Source organism: Poecilia formosa, unplaced genomic scaffold (genome assembly GCF_000485575.1).
Source record: "Poecilia formosa unplaced genomic scaffold, Poecilia_formosa-5.1.2 Scaffold41, whole genome shotgun sequence".
NCBI lineage: Eukaryota > Metazoa > Chordata > Actinopteri > Cyprinodontiformes > Poeciliidae > Poecilia > Poecilia formosa.
In genome coordinates, this window is record NW_006799980.1 from 2,446,440 (window position 1) to 2,467,680 (window position 21,241).

The following is a 21,241-nucleotide window of genomic DNA, read 5'->3' on the forward strand; positions in this document are numbered from 1 at the left end:
AGCAAGGGGCTGCCACCGCCGCTTTCACAGCACATATACCGTCACAACATTGCATTTTTAACAGTGATATTTTATCTAATTTACCCCATAGAATGTCTTCTGTATTGAAATGTTTATATACGTTTTTTAACAATGTTTATCCAGAGTTGTTTTAGACTTTTTGTCTAAAATATGTAGACAAGAGGTCACATGTACGGAAGAGGTTCAATAAACTAGAAAAACTTGTTGTTTTTTTTTTAAACTTCTAGATCTGCAAAATTTATACCTTTTTAAGCTACTGGCTGCAGAAGGAAACATCTGTATTTTTATGATTTGACACACAATATTTCCAACATTTCTACAAGCACTTGCGGATTCCAACGAGGTCGCATCATGATTTCGGAGTCAGCCAATCACCTCTCATTTATCCGACGGATGTCGTTCGTCAGGTTTTCAACAAGAGGCTTCAGGTCAAACGCTGACAGGCGAAGAAACAAATATCCGAAGCACACCGCATACTTTAGCCGTAAATTGCGGTATGATAGTGATCAAGTAAAATGTCATATTCCTGACAGCCTGTTAAGTTATTAATAGGATATCAGAGTAGTTAAATGTAGCACAAAGCAGATTTATCTTTAAAACAGCAGCTCGGGGCTCCTGTGTAAAAACTCTGCTGAATGTTGTTGTCATTCCTGCGGCGTCCCTTAGCGTCCCCCCCGTCTTGTTTTTATTTGACCACCCCTGAACTGGAAAGGAGCCACATTGTCTCAGAGTCCCCACAAATACAAAACCAAAGTATTAGAAAATCCTCAGAAAACTGCAGCTCAGGCGCAAACACCCACACACGCATGCCCCACATTCGTCCCGATTTCAAAGACATCAGTCAAACCGAACAAAAAAGTTTTTCCACCTCAAAGATGGGAGCCGTCAATCAGTCATGTTCTGGCCTCGGTCCAAGCCAGAAGAACAGCCGTGTCCTGCGCTGGCGAGAGTTCAAACAGAAACGAGCAACCGCAAAACCAACACACCACCACCCAACACGCCCAAACTCGGGTCTGTAATTCACGTTGGCAACAAGAAACCCGTCAGTGCCTGAAAGGGCAATAGAGAAACCAAGAGTAAAAAAAACAAAACAAAAAAAACAGCCGTGCCTTTTAAAACAGTTAATGTTTGGTAATTACTTCCAGGGCACAGAATAAAACCGAGCACTAGCGTAAGATTACGAAACTTCAAAGATTCAGGAAATAATGTGGTGTGTGTTTTCTGAAAATATTGGGAATTGTTTCAATTGTTTGATTTTCTTCTGTTTTTCTTTCGCAGTGCTACAGTCACATGAACCATTTCTACACCAGAACGTTTCCTGACTCTGCAAATTATGCTCATAAACATTGGAGGTTTCTGCACCATCACCTTTAGCCTCACTGACAGCAGATCTGACTGACTCAGTGCACCATCAGTCATGACGTCCAGTAAAATACATGTGTCCAATACATTTTTTATTCATACATCGAGTGTACTGGAAAGGACTAATGCACAAAAATCTAAAAATTATATTTTCTCTAATTACAACAACTCTGTGCTGATCCCGATGCATTTCAGATATTGCAAAATTGTATTAAACTCTTTTTCTGTTGTTAAAAGTTCACACATAAAATATAATGGCACATAGCGTGGCCACTGACTTCCTGTGAAATTCCTCTCGATTAAAATCCCGCTTCGCAGACAGTCTGAGCTTTCTCCCATTTACTTGGATTCCTCCTGTAGAATCAGCGAACAGAAGGAGAAGTTGTGAACTTCGATTTTCTGGACTGGTTTAGAATTGCAGTCAGCCTGTACTTTTCCAAATACTGAATTAACGTCAACAGTCGCGTCGTTCAGCTCGGCGCTTCTCTTTCCGTGATGGAGGATGGCTGTTTACAGCGCAGGCGATTCGCGCTACGCTTCGCGGCGTCGAACCCGTGCATTACACACGTCACGGCCAAATAAAACATCAGACTCCACCCCTACAGGAAGCAATCGTTTCTCAGCAGCCACCTTCTATACGAAGCAAAGGGGAGTACAAGGGGCTGGTTTTTATTAGCAGCTCTGCACCTAGAAAAGGACAAAAAGTATATAATCCCCGCAGCCATTAAATAACAGCAGTCAAACAATTGCACACACTCTGTTTGTGCAAGCGTGCAGGATAAATAATATGGGCCACTCCTTGCTCGTTTTAATCCCCCTCTTAAATCCCCACTTATGATGTAAGAGTAAATGTTTGACAGTAAGGCAAATACATTTTGCATTTGACTAAAGAACTCGCCACGTCCCTCCCTCTCACCACAGTCCATGTGCAACTTGGAGGTCAGTCCAGAAAGAAGCCATGTTGTACATGGAGTGTGGCCGGTCATTACCAACAAATATCTGAATAGCCCATACTTTTGCTGGAGGCAGTCGTGGTGTACATACGCCACGTTGGTCGCATGGAGGTACGAGGAGAATATGCGACAATGGTCAAAATGCTAAAGCATTTTAACATCCAACTGATACAGCATTTTCATCAACATATTAAAGGTTTGGTGGGCTAACTAATGTTAGCAGCTGTTTTATTTGTTCATTCGTTCCTAATTTAGGGGGGAAAAAAACAATCAAATTCATTTTAAAAAGAAAAGGAACTGGCACGGGCAAATGACTGAGCTTAGATGAAGCTGTGATCACGTGTCCATGTGAAGACAGATACAGCATATCAGAACTGATTTAAATGTAATGCTATACAGAGGACCTGGTGGAAACATCACGCGTTACTTCCTGGTTGGCTGAAATGACGAGCACCAGCCTTCTCTTTAACAAACCTCTGAGAAACAGGAAGGAGGCGACCACATTATCGCTATAAACCACAAACAGAGAGCGAAAAAGTTGTACGATGTCAGAAATCCTTTCAGTAAAGTCTTAGTCAAAGAAGCCTGCATCTGTTTCCAGTCAAAAGGCACCTGAGAACAACTTGCATAATGTATTTGCCTAGATCATCTGGGAAGTTTACATAGTCTGCTGTTTGCATAGCAGCGTGCATATCTATTAGGCTGTTTGGTTATTTAAAGGGACACATAACTTTTTGTTTTTAGGGAGGTATGGGGGGGTTACAAGCCAGGGCCGAGACACACACACACAGCTGCATATCCTATTGTGAGTCCAAGTTTAACTCTTAAGTGGGTTTTACAGGACTGACAGATTTTGCTTCATTTCTCTCCATATGCTGCTGTTGTGGTGGCATAATTCCTCATGATCCGACTTATCTTCCCACACAGGGAAAAACAAGAAGACAGAAGGAAAAACTGTCAGTCACAGCTGGACTGCCTGCTGTGCGGCTCTGGAAGACGACAGCACAGGCCTTTCCTTCCCAGGAGCCTTACTTATTTTTTTGTATGATTGAGTACGTTTTAGGAACTGCCGTTAGCGCAACAAAGAGGAACAGGAAGTGCCCCTCACTGACCTCGAGCTCTCCCGGGGAGAAGCACGCTTCAAAACAAAACAGCGAAGCCTTAAAGATGACAAATTTGGAAAGCACTGGGTTATTTTTAGTCCCGGCTGTCAGCATGTAAAAAAAAAAAAACTCAACAATGGCAGAGGTCTCCCTCGCTCGAGCGGGCGGAAGCGGCGCTCAGACAGACGCACACACGCAGCGCGGCGGCGCGACGCGAGCGGTAGTAAAGCCGTTTGAGTTGCTTTAACTCACAAACGCATGCGGGCCGTCGCAGAGAGGGCAGCAGCTTGGCTTCAAAAGAATCTGATAACAAAAGCATTTAGCTGTCAGCCTCTTCCTTTAAAGTGAAATGTTGCACCTGAAAAGAGGGTTTTTTTTTTCCTCTTCTTAGCACGATATATGCATGTCATTAACAAGCCTCTGTCTTTGTTCGCACAAGGAGCTGAAGAGAAGGAGACAGGAGGAGAAAACAATGAAGACAAAGTGCTCTGTGGTCTGGGACTTCCTCAGACATGACCCCCGTGACATTTTGTCGACCGTATTTAAACCAACTACTGCTGCAAAACTCTGCTGGCGTCCGAAAATAGATAAAACATCCACCATCCTGGAGCCGTGTCGGGAGAAACGGAATAGAAGGACCGACGTGTAAAAGAAAGAAAATGAGGCACCTAAAAAAGTATTAAAATTTTTCTTGTTTTGACAACCTGCATTGTGTCTCGTTGGGTTTTTAAGTGATAAAACAACCCAAATCCATGCAGAATCATTAAATGGAATGAAAATAACGCAAAAACTAAAAGTGTGGCATTCGTTATTATTTTTGCTCCCTTTAATTGGAGTTCCCCACAAAAAAAAGGAAAAGCGCAGTCAATATTCTGCAAAAGTCATCAAGTGTCCATCTGCAAATCCAGCTGTTCTGTGACAACTTCATGGGTCTGTCGAAGAACAAAAAGAATCATGAAGACCGAGGAAGACAAGTTTTCAATAAGACGCCACTGGTGATGGAAAGCTAGAGCAAAAAAAAAAAAAGTTGGGGGAAGATGGATGGAGCAAAATACAGAACAATACTGGAAGAATACCTCAAGAAAACTTAAAACTGAGTAGAAATTCATCTCTAGCGGGACAGTGACCCTAAACATGCAGCCGGAGATTCCCTGAAATGGTGTAGAGCAAAGCATAGTTGTGTTAAAACGGCTCAGTCAAAGTCCGTACCTACATCCAGTTGAATGTCTAAGAGATTTTCTTTTGTAAATGCTCTCAGTCCAATCTGAAGAGCTGAAGCCGTTTCCCGAAAAACAACAGGCAAACATTTCAGTCTGAAAATTTGAAGCCGTTCGAGCTACTTTACAGCTTTTCACTTTTTCCAAAACTAAACACTTTGAAGCCGTCCAATGAACTTCCTCCGACTTCCATTTACAAAGACAGATGTATCATTTTCAGGTGGCTGTAAATCAACAGCATGAGTGTCACTGTTTTCCCAGCAGTGAGGATTAGAACCGGTCTCGGAGAACAAGCGGAGGCTTTAAATCAGCTCCCCACAAAGGGAGATCTCTACATGGGACCGAGCTTAGCTCCGATTCCGTCCTCGCTATAACTTGATCTGGGACGAGGAGCCTGATTCAGGGTAAGCGTATATGAGAGGAGGGAGTGTGCGTGGGGGGCAGCGGGGAGTTAAGACAGCAGGATACGGTGGGTTTGATGATCTGTGACTGTGGGGAGCTGAGGCGGCCTCTTTTCACCAGCACGCCAGCTTGAGATTTCTCAGGATCCTCTGCTATTTCCTCCTCTTACATAAACACACGCACACACTAACCCCTCTTTCTCCAGACACAGTCATTTTTCATTGCAGCATTACCCATCACACAGCAACTATTAATACAGACTTTAAAGTAAATGTTTTTTTTCGGCGGCATTACATCGGCTGGCAGAATCAGAAAGAGGCTCAGACAAGAAATAAATTAATCTTTAACACGTTTATGCAGTAAAACTCTCGACTGGCCAGATAATATCATCAAAATTTTGAACATAATTGTTTTGTCATTTTGCTGAAACTTAGGTATCCGATTAAAAATAATCAAATTTCTATTTGACAGTATTTAAATTGAGGTGGTAACAATCAAAATGTTGTTTTTTTTCTTGTTTGTTTTTTTTTGCGGTAGTAAAAATCATTTAGATCATGCTATGCAATGTTTATGCATGTTGTTTTGTTCTTTTTTTTGCGTAAGTACGATTTAAAATGTGATGGTATTATAGATTCAAGGTTATGCTTAAACCCTAACCCTTATGCTGTGAGTATTGTCACACCAGCCTATATGAAACTTATGCTTCCCTAAAATAATTCAGCGGCTCTCAAAACTTAACACACCACTGTTAAAGTTGCAGGTTTTTTAAATTTTATAAAAATGTAACTTATGTGCCATTTAAGAAAAAAGTATAGGGGAAGACTGGTGGATACAAGTGGATGCTTTTGTAGGAGCAACTTTTCCTTCAGGTTAGTCTTTCATCCTTTTTTGAGTTCATCTCTGCCGTCAATCTGATGAAACAGAAACGCAGTTCGGATCTCCTGGTAGGAGTCAGTGAATGCAGCACCATTACTGCATGGGACTGCGGATAATGAATGTATATTAGGTAATTACAGAGTTGCATTCATGCCATTAACAACGTTTGGTGAAGCTTTGGTTTAGCGCAGCAGGAAAGCGGTTTTATGGCAGGCGCTGAGGTCTGTACAACAGCCAGCTACACTCTTCCACTGCCAAACACGGCAGCTGCAACCAGATGCAGATTTTTCATTAAAAGCATGCTGGTGGAAATAATGCATTGCTTTCCCTAGTGTCTTTATTGGCTACTTTGTTTGCAGTGAATTAAAAAAACATCAACTTGTAAAATTGGCAATATTTATTTTATCTAATGCCAACTGTAACCATCACTGCAACATTAAGCGGTGTCGTTGCCTGCTGCAAGCTTTAATGCGCCTACTCTGACGAAGGCAAGATCCTAAGGCTCGGTTTGTAAAGAGCTAATTGCTCTTGCAAAGGCATGAGGAAGAAGCATTCTGGTTGTCTGGCACGAGGAATGCAAAATATGTTTGCATTCCTGATCCTCAGGGTTTTGTTTGCAGGAAATCCCCAGGGTTCACCTTTGGCTCATTAAATTTGAATCAAGATAAGTATTGCTGCAGCTGCTGCAGGAGAGTTTAGATAAGCTCAGAGTCCACATTAGCAAGACTCTGAGCTAAGATATAAAAGCTGCCCCAACAGAGGTAGGGCAGTCGAGTCTTTTTTATTTTGCCTTCTCTGTGTGTTTTACAAAAGGACCGATTAGGAGAGGGGAGTACAGGTCAGCTCATCTCTGTTACGCAACACGCTCCTTAAACGACATACCGACAGGAACAAGTCGGCCGAGGTTGCTTTGAGGCAAGTCGGGTCCTGCGTGAAGGAACGAGGTGTTTAAGTTTGAAGTAAGATTGAAATTAGTGTATTTTTGCAGAACTGCGACGGAAGCACTTTTTTTTTCGCATCACTCGAGTCATGTGTAACAACCGGATGTTACTACTGGCGGAAAAGACGAAGAAGACAACAGGAAGTGGTGGGAGGATGAACAAAGTTATTCACGTGTGACTCTACTTGCGTTTATTTAAGTGAAACACTGCCATTGCAAAATGTTGGGGGTTTTTTTGACTAAATTTTTCAGTTGCAGAATTGTGTCAGCTTTGTTGTGCGCAACAAAATTTTGTGCACATTTGTAACAGAAACACAGCCAGCAAGTGTCTGTCTATCTAAGCTTTGCTCTGCGCCAACTTTAGGTGATGAAAATGGCTCAGCTTTGGTCAATTTTGATGCAAAAGAGTTAATCTCTTTCAAAATGGTGTACCTCCATACATTTGTTTTTCTAACAACAAGAGTTTTCTTTGAGCCAAGTAAGGAGCCACAGCACACATTTAAAAGAAAGGCAATTTAGAGTAACACAACAACCAAAACAGGCATTATTTTGGATTGTGGGAGGAAGTTGGAGCACCCAACTTCCTTCCACTGTATGAACCCGGCTGAGGATGTGATGTCAGAGTGGACCGTCGTACATGCTGCCCATGTGGCAGTCTCATAAGTCAAGCTGACGGGTCAGTATTAAAGGCGGGTAAATAAAGCTTCGGGAGAGTCTACCATTTCAGCTTATCAGCAACCGTTAGTAAGACACAAATATCATCAGCCGCCGGCGAGAGCAGAGGTATGAGAAGGGTGGAAGAGAGGCAGTTAAACAAGATACAGAAAGGGTTTGTTACTCTCGGTTTTCACAAGTTGGTCACAAGAGTGCAATGTTAAAAACAGACCCCGTTTTGAGAAGCGTTCTCCTCCAAAAGTAGTTTGGGGATCGAAATGAGTCGCTAAAACGGAGACCGAGTCCGACTGGCAACTGGGGACCTTGTCAGACGTGTTTCAGCGCCGATGCTTTACCACCATTCATTTGATGCTGTGCTGACAGATGAGTCTTTAAACCCCTTGTGTTGCAGCCAGGCGTGGCAGGGGAATGCGCTGCAACAAAGTCACCAATGAGCAGCACACACAAATATATGATTACGCCCGATGAAAAGACAACCACTGCCATCCACAAACACAACTACGGGTTCTTAAAAGACGCCTCGATAAGCCACCTCTGTAGGCTGTATTCAACATGTCTGAACGAACCTTCATCCGCTCTGAAAGACGACAGAATACAGAACATATCGAGCACATAGCACAGGAGGAGGTGGATCAGCTCAGGGATCTGTGGTTGCAGAGACAAACGACTGTGACGTCTTGCCGGCTTACAGGAGCCCACTCCTTTTGAGAAAAATCTCGAGCATCTCAACCAACGGTAATCCCCTGCTTGGGCAACAGCTTGAAACAAGAGGGCAGACGAAGAGGAAGGGCCTCAACATCTCGCTTAGTCTTATGAGAAAACTTCCAGAAAAGGAGACGTTCCCTGCTTTCTCTCAGGAATGCCTGAGTAAGAACCAGAACACGGGATGTGCGATGCAGGCCTCAGACGCGAGGAGGAAAGGGCACTGCGAGGCCGAGCAATCATTTAATTAGCTGAACTCGACACGCTCCTATGGACAGGAGGTTAATGGAGTGTCTGCAGAGAGGCAAAGGAGATAGTTGAAGAAAAGCATGATGGGAGTTCAGTGTGTACGTGCAGTATATATTGTACAAAGACCAGAAACAGTAGAAAATTATTTCTGCTACTGAGCGTGCCTCCTAGTTAATCCCAGCTGGGATTATGTGTTCCCCTATCTCTTACGGGGCCCTGAGGGATGGAAAGCTAAAGAGAAGAGGACAAATGTGTCTTTGGATTTCCAGCAGAAACAAAATAAGTTTTTTCAGACACATAAATTAAGGTTAGGATTTCTGAAAAAAAAAGCCCTGCCAAAAGCGTTCACTCACCCTCATTAAATTCAGGTGTTCTACTAAGTTTCACTGCCGCGTGTATAAAAAACCCCGCAGAACGGGGAAGGCCTCTACAAACGTCTGAGGAAGAGTTGGTTCCAGTCGTGAAATATTCCAGTTAGAGGCATTAAGAGTGATTGGAAAAGACAGAAACTCAGCCACAAAGTGGTGGATGATGTAAAATTACAGAGCAGGGTCAGCAGATGATGAGGCTTGCAGTGAGCAGAGGTCACCAAGTTTATGCATTCAGTAGGTACAGACCTCCCAACTTCAGATCACTTCAAGAACAGGCCACAGAGAGCTTCGCAGAATGAGTTTCCACTGGCAAGCAGCTACTTTCAAGCCTTTTATCACCAGGTTCAATCCTCAGCATCGGATGTATTAGCCTTTCTGGGCGTTTTCACACCTCATATTCTGGGAGACTCAGTTTGGATTGGGAACCAAAATTGCAACGTTTGCTACATTTTCAGCTGGTGCTTTTTGCTTTCACACTGCACTGTGTCAAATGTACCAAACTCTTGAAGCAGCCTGTTCGTACCCTCGCCCAGTGGTGACATTGCACCAAGAACCTCTGAAGGAAACTGTACAAAGGCCTCTGAGCACAACCTCCTGTTCCAACATGAATGCACCAACACATGAAACAAGCTCTATGAAGACTTGAGAAAGTTGCTGTGTAAAAGCTAGAGAAACCTGCACAAAGTCCTGACTACTTTGGGAGAACTGAAGACTGGACACCATTAGCTGAGTCCTGTTGTCCAACATGAGTGTCTGACCTCATAGACGTGCTTCTGGAAAAATGGCCGTACATTCCTATAAACACACTCCTAAACCATGAGGAAATCCTGTTTACGAGTTTACAGTAAAAGCCGTTGTAGCTGCAAAGAGCACAAGTTTACACAAATGGTATGAACAGCACCTTAAGCTATGCAACACAATTACAGCTAAATGAATACAAAGAGCTGAAAAAGTGTATGTGTGTGTGGGGTGGGGGGGGGACATTGTTGAGGTATAAATGTATTTATATCTCAACAATCTCAAGGGAATTATTAGAAAAACAAAACACCAAAGACAGGAATCTCAAGTCACACTTTGAACAATATTTCTAGTTGTGAGCAGAAGAGCGGGTTGAGCGACTGAATGAGGCTGAACGCAACAAAAATAAAACGAAACCCTTCCCAGGTGCTTCAAGAAACGATGAGAAGATCCCTTGTCACGCTTTTCATTCGAATTGACTTGTGTGGAAAGGTTACCGAATGCAATTCCTGGGAATTCACACAACGACGGAGCACACCTTGTCCATACAGGTTGTTTTTTTTGTTTTTTTTTTTACTTCCTCAGATCGCATCAGACTGATTAACCTGGAAGAAGAGTTCCTGGTGGGAATTTATCACTTAATCGCTGAAGGGATGCAACCTCAGGACTTCAAAGTGTGGCATTAGGTCTATTCTTAGACAAACGGAGGACAATAAACACGTAGGCTGTCTGTCACTCACAGAAAATCTCTTCCACAATCCTTTAATTTGCAAAACAAAATCCTGTCCTCGTTCGGCACATCACGTTTTCCATCTACAACCGCCTGCTTTAGATCAGTAAACGCCTGAACAGCGAGATAAACTTTTTTCTGCCTTTTGGCAGCATGCTAGTCTGAGGCATGCAGCTTTACGCTTCAGACAAAGTAACTGTCCAAACTCCTGATTTTACAAGTGATTACGTCTGTTGATGATCGGTTAATCAAGTAGGTTCAACGCCTAATCAATTGGTTCCAGTTGACTGATACTTTCAGTCTGAAGTCCTACAGAAACAGCAACATAAACTTAATCTTTTACCTATTGTTTTATTATTTCGTCCTCCATGCACTGTTCTACTCAGAGGGATCCAAAATGTTAGTAGAATGCTAGTAATTGTAATAAATACACATTATAACTGATGATGTGGCAAAAACTTGTGTAAAAGCAGTCAAAAATACAATCCTCCACATCGGTTATTCTTGATTTAGGGTTTCTTTTAATTGATACTTTCACCATTGAATGTTGTAATCATTAAGTTGTATCAAAATCCGAGGTCGAGTCTCTGGAGGGGCCAACAAAGACTTTTATTGGTAGCAAAGAAATGCCAGGAACAAAATGTTCAAACTACCACTGTTACCTTTCAAATTTACGAGGTTTTTGTGCCGAGTTTCTCAGCTGAGATATTTGTTAACTTACAACGAAATATAGATTTGGTTCTTCTCCAGTATCCTGTGCGTGTCCTTCATCTTCCTGCAAGACCGGATTCTGTCCTACTTTTTTTGTTTTTTGTTTTTTTTCATTGCCGCTTCTAAATTTGGCTGCAAGGATGGAAGAGTAAGAGATGAATTCCAGAAAACCTGCAGGTTAAAATGTAACAAATAGCAGGGGTTGCCATAGTAAGTAATGTGTCTTCCAAATTCTAAACTTCTTTAAAAAAATAAAAATAAAAAAAATAAAAAAGGTAAGAGTCTTCCTTATTTTTAATCTTTTCCCTAAAGGGAGCTAAACTGTCAAGTCTATCTGCAGGTTTAAGAAAGGTCTTTTTCTGGAGACAGAGAACACTGACTGCTTTGTTTTTTTTTTTAATTATTATTTTTCTATTTTTCAGACCAGTCCTTGTAAATGATCATTTTCAGAATAAAGCTGCTTGTGTTTACTCCTAGCATATGAATAAGCACACTAACTTACCACACATTTAGTCTTAAATTGTATTTTTGTGACCTCTTCTGTGTCACCAAAACACTTGAGATCTGTTCCACATGTTAAGTTAAATGCAATATTACAGGTTAACTAGCACAAATATGTTTTTGGACCAACAAGGGTAATTCACAACTCCTATTATTTTTATGGTGTACGGGGGAAAGTCAAGGTTGAACTAAAAAGAGGCAGTTTTAGAAACATTTTAATTTATAGTTTTTAAAAAAAACAAGAAAGAAATTCTAAAAGTAATCAAGGTGATTCATCCTTCAGTTTTTTGTATTTTTTTTATTTCCTTTAATTCTATGAAAATACAGTTTTTATTGGTGAAATTTATTTTTAGTATTTTTTTATTGTTTAACCAAGGAGATTGGAACACATCACAACTTTGTGAAAGGCTGCTACTAACGTGTCTAAATATCCCTTTTACATTTGGTTCTTTCCTGGGGGTTTTTTGCTGCGTGTGTTTGTTTTTTGTGGACACACCAGAACTTATGTTTTATTACAAGAACGTTTGATTAATAATTCAGTCACTGACAAGCATCATTAAGGTCTTCCCTCAAAATTTTTAAAACAAACTGTGACATGTAATCAAGTTGGACAATTAGTATTTTGAAAGAACCTTATCATATTTGGAGAAGAAGGTAACGAGGAACCGTAGCCGCTTGGTGGGATAAATTGTCGATTATGGGATCAAAATAAAGCTTAACTACCAATGGAAGGATAACTCGGCTAATTTAGTTGATACAAGGAAAAATAACCTGGGTTCTTGAGAAATGAAAAGAAATTTAAATTTAAGATAAATTTTCTTGTAACCATCAAAAGTTAATATGAAAAGAGAAATAAACTGAGCTTCCTATTTAAATATTTTTCTCTCGGTCTCTCGTCTTGTAAATGACGCTGTTATGAGTACAGGTCAGAGCATGACCGTCAGCGGAGACAGAACCGAGAAGGGACAGCATACCAAAGAAATCCACACCACTCACTGCCCTCCTTACCCGGGCCCACCGCATCACGTGCCCTCTGCCAAGGGAAAGTCCCTGAAATCCGAGGGGGGCCGCTTCTCCGTGCTCACGTCCAGCATTAAAGCTCAAAAATTCACCTGAAAATATGTACATTGCTGAGCAAGAAATGGCAAACGATACAGCGATGACGCCCCTGTAATGGTTTTAGACCTCTGTGAAGGACACAACACTGGTTTCTTCCGGTGTTAAGGTGTGAAGTATTGTCACGGAGGGGAGCCCGCTCTCTCCGTGACCCCTATCCGTCTTTTATCCAGGAGGCATTGAGCCGCCGCTGGGGTTGGCTTCTGTTTCAAGAAGCCGACAAAGGTGAGTTTCTGTTGAGCCTGCAGTAAAACAAAGTCATCTGTCCAATTTATCATCAAGCATAACTGTAAAAAGATCTGGAGTAATTGATCATCCGACCCTTTAAACTGCTGCATAAGGAAACTAAAAATAGAAGAAGTGGCACCTAAAAAGGGATCCAAGACTATTTTCTTTTCTACTCGGCTTTATGCATGTAGATCCGCAACTCTTTACGTCTTTCTACGCAGTTGCTGGTAACGGAGGGCTCACCCAGCTTGTGTGCTGCCAGCTGGGGACATCAACACCTTAAACTGAGCGGCACAGGAACAACAATAGACCCCCGTTCCTCTGGGGAGGTGTGAGGGCAGCCTCTGCTACTGTAAGGCTGCCACTCACAGCAGGAAACGGTTTACAGCGGAGCACACTGACCTATATCTCCAGCTGAAACAGTGAATCAGCTCTTTGGCTGCAAAGGGGGGCCTCTGCTTATGGACGCATTATCTGAAACACCTGTTGTGTGCCTGTTAGATTCAGGAATGTACAATGTGTTTTCCATTTAAGGTCTTTTATCAAACACGTACCGGACAAGAACTGGAGATCCGAAATAAACCTTAAAATTGCGATAAGTGGATCTCAATACAACAATTTGCCGCTCCACCAACTCTCAGAACTCTCTTTGGATGTGATCTTGATCACAGAAACACAATCCTATGGAGGTAAAAACAACTTTGCGTCACTTGTAGATCAGTTTGTCACCATGGCGACGGACCTCAGGAACAATAATGAGCATCCTGGATCCACAGAGGCAATGCTAGCCACAAGGACATGGGGGAGTATTTTGAAAACTTCCTCCACTTGTTAATAGGGGAGATAAAGGGACTTAAGAACTTGGCATGAGAAGTAACACAGCGATAAGGTATCCAGAAACAGCTGTGTTTTGAATGCAATCATTTAAGTTAATGCCATTCGTGTAAAAATGTTATTTTAAACTATTTCAGTTGTTTTTATCCAAAGTTTGCTTCCTGTGTGAACTTGCTCTGCCACCATTCCTACGAGGTATATATGGCTGTTTCCATTACAAATGTGCAAAAAACTTTGCCAATATTTGCAGTTTCCATTAAACATGAAGCGTAACTGAAAACACACGTGAATATGTTTGTGTTCACACAATGTCATTAACAAACATGCCGTGCCATTATCCTCCTACCAATTTCTTCTTTATCTTTTCCACCGGTAGTAACATTTGCTTTTGATCACAAGCCAAATAAAGTGTTTCTATTTCAGTTTTACAAAATACACTAATTTTGATGCAGCCAAAAAAAGAAAAACACCTCATCCTAGCGCAAAAACAGTTTTTTTTTTAAACTGCCGCGTTTCCATTAAGCAAATTTATTTTTATAATCCCAATTTACGCAATTACGTAGTCAAAGAAAATACAGCAAGAAAATCAGGACTCTATTGAGCAAAAAATAATATGCATTTGGCTTTGTTATGACGAATTAGCTGCTACCATAGAAGAAATAGAAATATTACAACAACAAAAAAAAAAACTATGTGGTGCAAAACAAATAGCCATGTAGACCTCCAGCACCATCATGATTGTTTTTGTCTGTGACAGAGGAGGCTCTTTTCATTGCTGCTATATATTTAGGCAGCTGCATCAAGATCAGTGACTTATAAGCTCCAAACAGTGATAAAAAAAAGCCGCGTGTTTGTGATTTCTCTGGAGCCTGCAGAGCTGACTGTGCACAGCGGAATGATGCACAAGGTACCCGACGTAATGAAGAATAACACATTGTATACAACACTAAGATTAGCAGAGTGTGCTCCATCAGAGACCTTTGCAGTTCTGCATTAATAAAGACTAGTACAGGTGGTTCCACCTAAACATAGCTGTAACTATTCCTAGACTTACTGGATTGCCGTTATCTCGTACTAGTCTCCATTTATGTATTCAAAGTTAATACTGCCATAAACTTTGTGTTCCCTCAGTTTTTGTCTCTCTCATAGAAAATCTTCCCATTTCAGTAGTTTGGTGTCTTTTTCCCGGACGGAGACATTAATGGAGATATTGCTGTCATTAACATTTTCTTAGGAACGGTTTTCCTAACTTTCTGTGTCTAATTGAGTTTTCATTTAGACAGTTTTCATTTAGACTCTGTCTGTGGAAAACAACTCTGTCTGTTTTCCACGGACAGAGCTGGTGACCAAGGTGTTGCTCCCATTGAGTTAGTGGACCATTAGCTTTTGTTCCCATAGGAAGCTCGCCTGGTTATCTCTGTTTTTAGCTGGGGTTTTTATACTGATTCACTTACAAAGCGACTGCTGCCTATGCGTGCATATTAAATACTCATAAGGTTTTCTAAATGTGGTTTCATCTGTTTTATAGATGGACAGAGTAACTACTACCAATAACTATGAGTACTACTCGTTTGTTTTTCTCATAGATGGTACCACTAACTCAGTGTTTGTGTCCTCTATTGTCACCACAAACTTGCTTACATTGGGAATTTTTGAATCTGACTGTATTGCATTTTTTGGACTGGATTGAATTATGTGCAATTGCATCTAAATCAGTTTATTGAATTGGAATAAATTGGATTGATTTTGAAATAGTTATTGATCAAATTGTATTTTATATTGTTGGATGTGAATTGGATATTTTGCCTTATAAAGTGTTCAGAGGTTATTCTTCTTATTATTTTTTTTTTTCAGGGAGTTTAAGTGATTTGCGAAAAAGCCAAAGGGTGGGTGCAAACTTTTCTCATGAGTAAAGAAAAAGGACATGGCGTGTCGAGAGCGAGGACATTATGAAACGTTCACATTGACACTGTGACCCCGGGCCAAACCAAAATTTTTCTCTTAAGACTCCAGCTCATCCTGTCTTTCCTCAAGTGTGCGCGTGTGTCAGATTGATAGAACGAAAGGCTGGCCGACGGCAGCATGCAAATTCCTCCGCTCCCAGCAGAACTTAAGCAAGCAGTCAGAAGATAAGCAAATGTTGAACCTCCCTTCCAAACAAATCCCTTTATTAATGCAATCAGTGAGCCCTGAGATAATAAGAGTCACCTCCAATTAATCTCAAAACACAAAAAAAAAAGACAGATTGACTTTGTCCAAAAGTTTGACCGAGCTACAGATGCTGAAGGAATGCAAGCTGCATGTGTTTATTCTGATGCACAGCAGCCACTTACCGCATACTAAGATTTCATAACGCGTCTGCCTGTAACCAAGACAACTATCAACCCGCCGGCTCATCACATCGCAACCAAAGGGAAGCGCAATGTTTGTCGAAATGCCAAACAAGAAGATTAAAGTGGGAGAGGTCACATTTGTACAAAACAGACACCTCCCTGTTGTCTGTCTCAAAAATGCTTCTCCACATCACCACCGTGATTTACGATGTACAAAAAAAACACACACAGAGTGATATACTGTGGTCGCGAAGGTGCATTCCCAGTAAAGCAGGAACTGTAAAATGTTGATAAAATTCACAGTGAGGAACACGGGCTGTGAGATCCTTCAGGGAGACAATAGAATACATTTGCAACCTAGTGAAAAACATCTCCCCAACTTTGGTTTTCAATCCAAATCACAAAAAACCAAGACGAGCAACAAATCCAGCATGTCCTCTAATGAATTTCAGATTAATCTTGTAATTATGCTTGTTTGGACTAAACCAACGGAGAGGAGAATAGGAGAGGGACTAAAAGTTATCAATTATTTCCACATTTCTTTGTAGTTTGTAGGCTTAACAGTTTATAATAAGAGGTAACAGATACATTATCAATCAGTCGGACAGTAGGGACTTATGACTTTTTTGAAGCAAAAAAAAGAGGTAATTCTGCCTCCACGACGTAGTCCGGTAGGCACGGTTCGACTGGGGACCAAGGTTGAAATGTTTGTTAAATTTTTAGCTAGCGCGATACACTTTCATGCCGCGCTACATCAAACAATCCAAACCCTTTGAAAAACGTGTTACTATCTTGGCAGTGCTGGTACTGCACCAGGAACCACTCAAGGAAACAACACGAAAAACCTCAAAGTAAGACATTGAGTCCAACTTCCTTCTTCACAAAGTGTAAACAATGGAGCGGTGCCAAGATTTTAACTGATGTAGGATTTCACTTTTGCATTTGGTAAAAGAGCACAAGCTAGTTCTCCAAGTAGCACAAGACACTCACATTTGTTTTGGTTGTATTTACCCAGAATGCCCTGTGCTGTAGTCAGTTTCCTGCTTCTGAAGCACTCTCAAATTCTGACAGTGGTCAAAAATAAGTAAGCTAAATGCAGGTAGATTGCTAGAATAAAAACCGTATATTTTATCACCGAATTTCTGAAAGACTTTTTCCATAATAGTGGGAGTGTATGTTTAGAATTGAGTCAGTATGTTTAACTTTATCTTGTCTGGATTAAGTAACACGCAAGAGTCACACCAGTGCGCCTAATCCTTGCTTTTAAAACAAAGTGCACCTGTATTTTACATAATCATTTGCATGACATCTATGTCCATCATGGCTGAAAGTAAACCTCTGGCCAGGACAGTATGTACTCAAAGATTTAGCATTAAATTTCTAAGCTTAAAGTCAACATTTCCATTTCAAAACATCTGCAGTTATCCCTCCAGTAACCGGTTATGTTCAACCCGTGCCCGGATCTTTGAACATCCCAAATCGCAGGGGGGATATACCTGACCCACCTACAGTTTCACCGCCTTGCTGCTCCCAGCAGGCTAAATGGCAGCTTTGAAGCCTGAGAGGATTGGATAAGAGCAGCCTTCATCTCTGAGCTCGATTAAAAAGTCAAAAATCTGCAGGCCTTCCAAATGAATTTTCATACCGCAAATATATAAAAAATGTGAATTAGATCATTACTATTCTCTGTTGTTTGTATCTTGTCATCGTCATTGGCAGGGAAATGCTTTCTGAAAGGGACACATTTTACAAAGGTAAAGAGAAGAAGAATGAAATGTATTGACGACTTCACTAACAGATGACTTAAGTAAAGACTATAACAGCTTTACTGTTCTAAGGTCTTGCTTAATAGTTATAAAGTCCAGCCTTTTAATGGAAAACCCCCCAAACCATCCGGACCCTTTGAAAATCTGAGAGCAACTGAAACACATTAGATTGTAAGGAGACCTCTGCACGAACACACTCAAACAGAGACTTGTGTTTTCTTAGCCTGACACCAGGGCATCTGACCTTTCCAGGGAGCCGTGTGGGAAACGGCTAACACTGCGGTCATGTTTACTGACATTGTATTAAATCACTGCCATCTCTGCATCCACTTTGCTCCGCTGCGTGCTGGAGGAGAGAGGGTCGCCGCCAGCTCCTGGGCCGCTCTCACGCTGGAAAAGGCAGAGCGCGTCTCTGCCTTATTAATCAATAAACCGAATGTATCCTGGGTTTATTTTCAGCGACTGGATTCACACTTGTAAAGACACGGTCCTGAATGTTTACCAGCTGCCTCAGATGAGGTTTATTACCTTCTCCTGCAGCTCTGCCACACGTGGGTGGGACGTATTGGGTGGATATGCATATTTAAATGAATTTAAGGCTAAACATTTGTCAGGCTGCTTGTGAAGCTAGCAGCCTGGCACCTGGGCACATATTGGTCTACATAAACAGCTCACAAAAGAAGAGGAGTCAAGCAGAGGATAGAATACGAAACTAGGGTTTCACTTTGGATTTATCTAACACTAACATTGAAGAGGAAAACTAATATTTACATCAGGGAAGCATCTTTAAAAAGAAAACTCCGCTTGCAGCTGTACAAAATTTCATGTGTGGACAGTTAACGTGTACAACAAGCATAAAAAAGAAAGAACAGATAAATAAATATACCAAAAACAGCTAAACTACAACCTCTGATGAAGATCGTGTGATTTATTATTCAATTACTGGTCTGTATTAGAAAATAACAATCATCATAGAACTCAGACCCTTACCTGACTTTCACAAAGGACTATTTAAATGCAACTTGGGGAAATCTGCTAAGCATGCTCCATCATTTTGTTAGTCATAACACCACCTATAGCAGCAATACCTTGTCATAATCCTTTTCTGTATGACTTTATAAATCTCTTCCATTTCTATGACAACATAGCCTCGAGCCAATTTGGTTTGAGAGTGTACATTTATGCACGACCACCGTGGCATTTCCGACAGGTTAAGGTCTGGACTTTGGCTGGGCCACCTGAAGCTACCTCACTTCACGGCAAGGTGCTCACTGCTCCACCGCCGGGCATTGCGGTTTTTATGAGGCACTTATGCTGATATGCTGTGTTTGGCCTCCAAACATCTACAATGTGGTCTTATATATCCAAGGACTCCTTATCAAATCTAAAGCGGATGTTTTCTCCTGGCAACTCTTCAAAGTTGCCAAGCCATACTTGTTCATTGTCTTTTCTGGATGTCATGCAATGCAACATTTAACACGCTAAATGAGGCCTACAGAAGCTGAAATTGAGCTCTCGGGTTATTTGGAATTTCTCATAACATTAGATAATAACCATGTGGTAAATTTGTTTAAATTTGTGGGATATTCACTCCAGGGAAAGATGGGAAACTGTTCAATGTTTACGTGCCACTAATATTTGTTACCAGAGAATGGATTTTAAATTGTTTGAAAATTACCTCGAAACCCTTCCTCTTGTTTATTAGAGGTTTTTATTTTTTTAGTTTTTTTTTAACAAAAAAAGAAAGACAGTTGAATTAGCATGAGAGAGACAGTCTTGGGGGGAAAAATTGGCCCTATGTTCATGTTTTTTTCAAACAGTGCTCTAAAGGTAAAAACCTAAACCGTTTATACATCCAAGATATGTGGGGTATGCAGAGACATTAGCTGCCCTTTTCCTGACCTTAGACCTTTACGAGTCCTGAAGGGGTGGAGGTCAACCCTGATGATTCTCTCTGCAGACCTAACTGATCGTTGTCGGATCTGTCCTGTCAAAGTAACTCAACTCCTGCTTTTAGAAAGAGCGGTCACAACTGTCGATCAACTTGATTAAGAGAACTGGGCTTCTAGAATCCCTTCTAGAAAATTACGGCAAACGGGGTATACTTAGGGTTTATTTATTTTTTTTCTTCATTAATGCGTTGACCATCATAAACATTTTCTTTTCCTCATGACCGGACAAAATCATCATAAAAAGTAACATTTATTAAGGCCATAAAATATAAAAGAAACTAACTACACAAAGTACAAAAAGTACAAGACGACGTGGTTGAAAGCTGCCGTAATATTCTAATAAGTTGATTAAAAGAAATACATTGTGGCTTCCAGAATCCCTAATGTGCACCAGAGCATATTCACATCTTTGGATAAGACTTAAAAGAACAGCAGAACGCTTTTGGACGTCAAACAGCCATGCTTCACACTGAGGTAAGATCAGGTGTAAGTCTGGGTACAGCAGTTAGAAAGTACCCTGGCTGTTTTTGAGTTACTACCAGCGACACATTTTGTTCGGCTCCGTTAAATTTGTGATAAAATGGAGGACGAAAACACAAATGACCCATTTCTAGAGCAGGATTTTGTGGCTGAGTATTTGCCAGCAGGGCAACATCAACTTCCTGGACTTTTTCCTGGTCACATGGCAACAGAGTCTGTGAAAAGAAACTGTTTCCTCAAAGAAGACAAAACTGTGATGTGAACAAAGTGTCTGGAGAAGGAGAAGACGGACTCGGTGTACAACATGCAGCCGTCACAAACTACAACAATCCTCCGTGGTTCCAGGTTATATCAGGTGTACTCCAGTATTGTCTAGCTCTTTAAAGGTCATCTTTAAGGTCAGTCATCCAAGAAAAAGTACGCCCGTTAGTAACTCACTCTTTAGGCTGGGCCATCGATGTGAAGTGTCGCTTTTTTTAGGCCTGAATGATTCATAGACTACTGTTAAGTGATTAATTTAAGAAAAAAGGGCATTTTGTGAAAAAATCTTGAGAACATAAAAGCATCTTGTGTCTAAAAAAGTCTTTTGAAGTCAGAGAAACTGTGTAGCGTAGCACAAAGCTAAAACAAATGGATGCGACTAACTTCTTGAAAGCTAAAAAAATAAATAAAAAGGTTGTGGAATGTTCATTTGCTTTCTGCCTGACACTATAACTGAAAACGCTGCTTATTTAACAACTAAAGTGGTTGTATTTTCACTACTGTATGTGTGGATCAGAGAAAACCCTTAACAAATTTAATACACTTTAGCACCCAGTTCTTGTTTAGTGACTACAATTTTGTGTTGTGTGATTCTTCTTGGGAAATAAACCCAAAGATGAATATATTTATGCCCTTGATGAGCATATGTAAACCTCTGACTGGAATATTAAATAAAGCCAAATGAATAAATAAAGGAAAAGACAGCTGGAGCACATATTA

General features: G+C 41.0%; 1 protein-coding gene across 3 annotated transcripts in view; it reads right to left on the reverse strand.

The window, feature by feature from the left end:
• stim2b (stromal interaction molecule 2b) overlaps positions 1–21,241 on the reverse strand; it is a 46,189-nt gene that overhangs the window by 22,920 nt on the left and 2,028 nt on the right. The window lies entirely within an intron of this gene.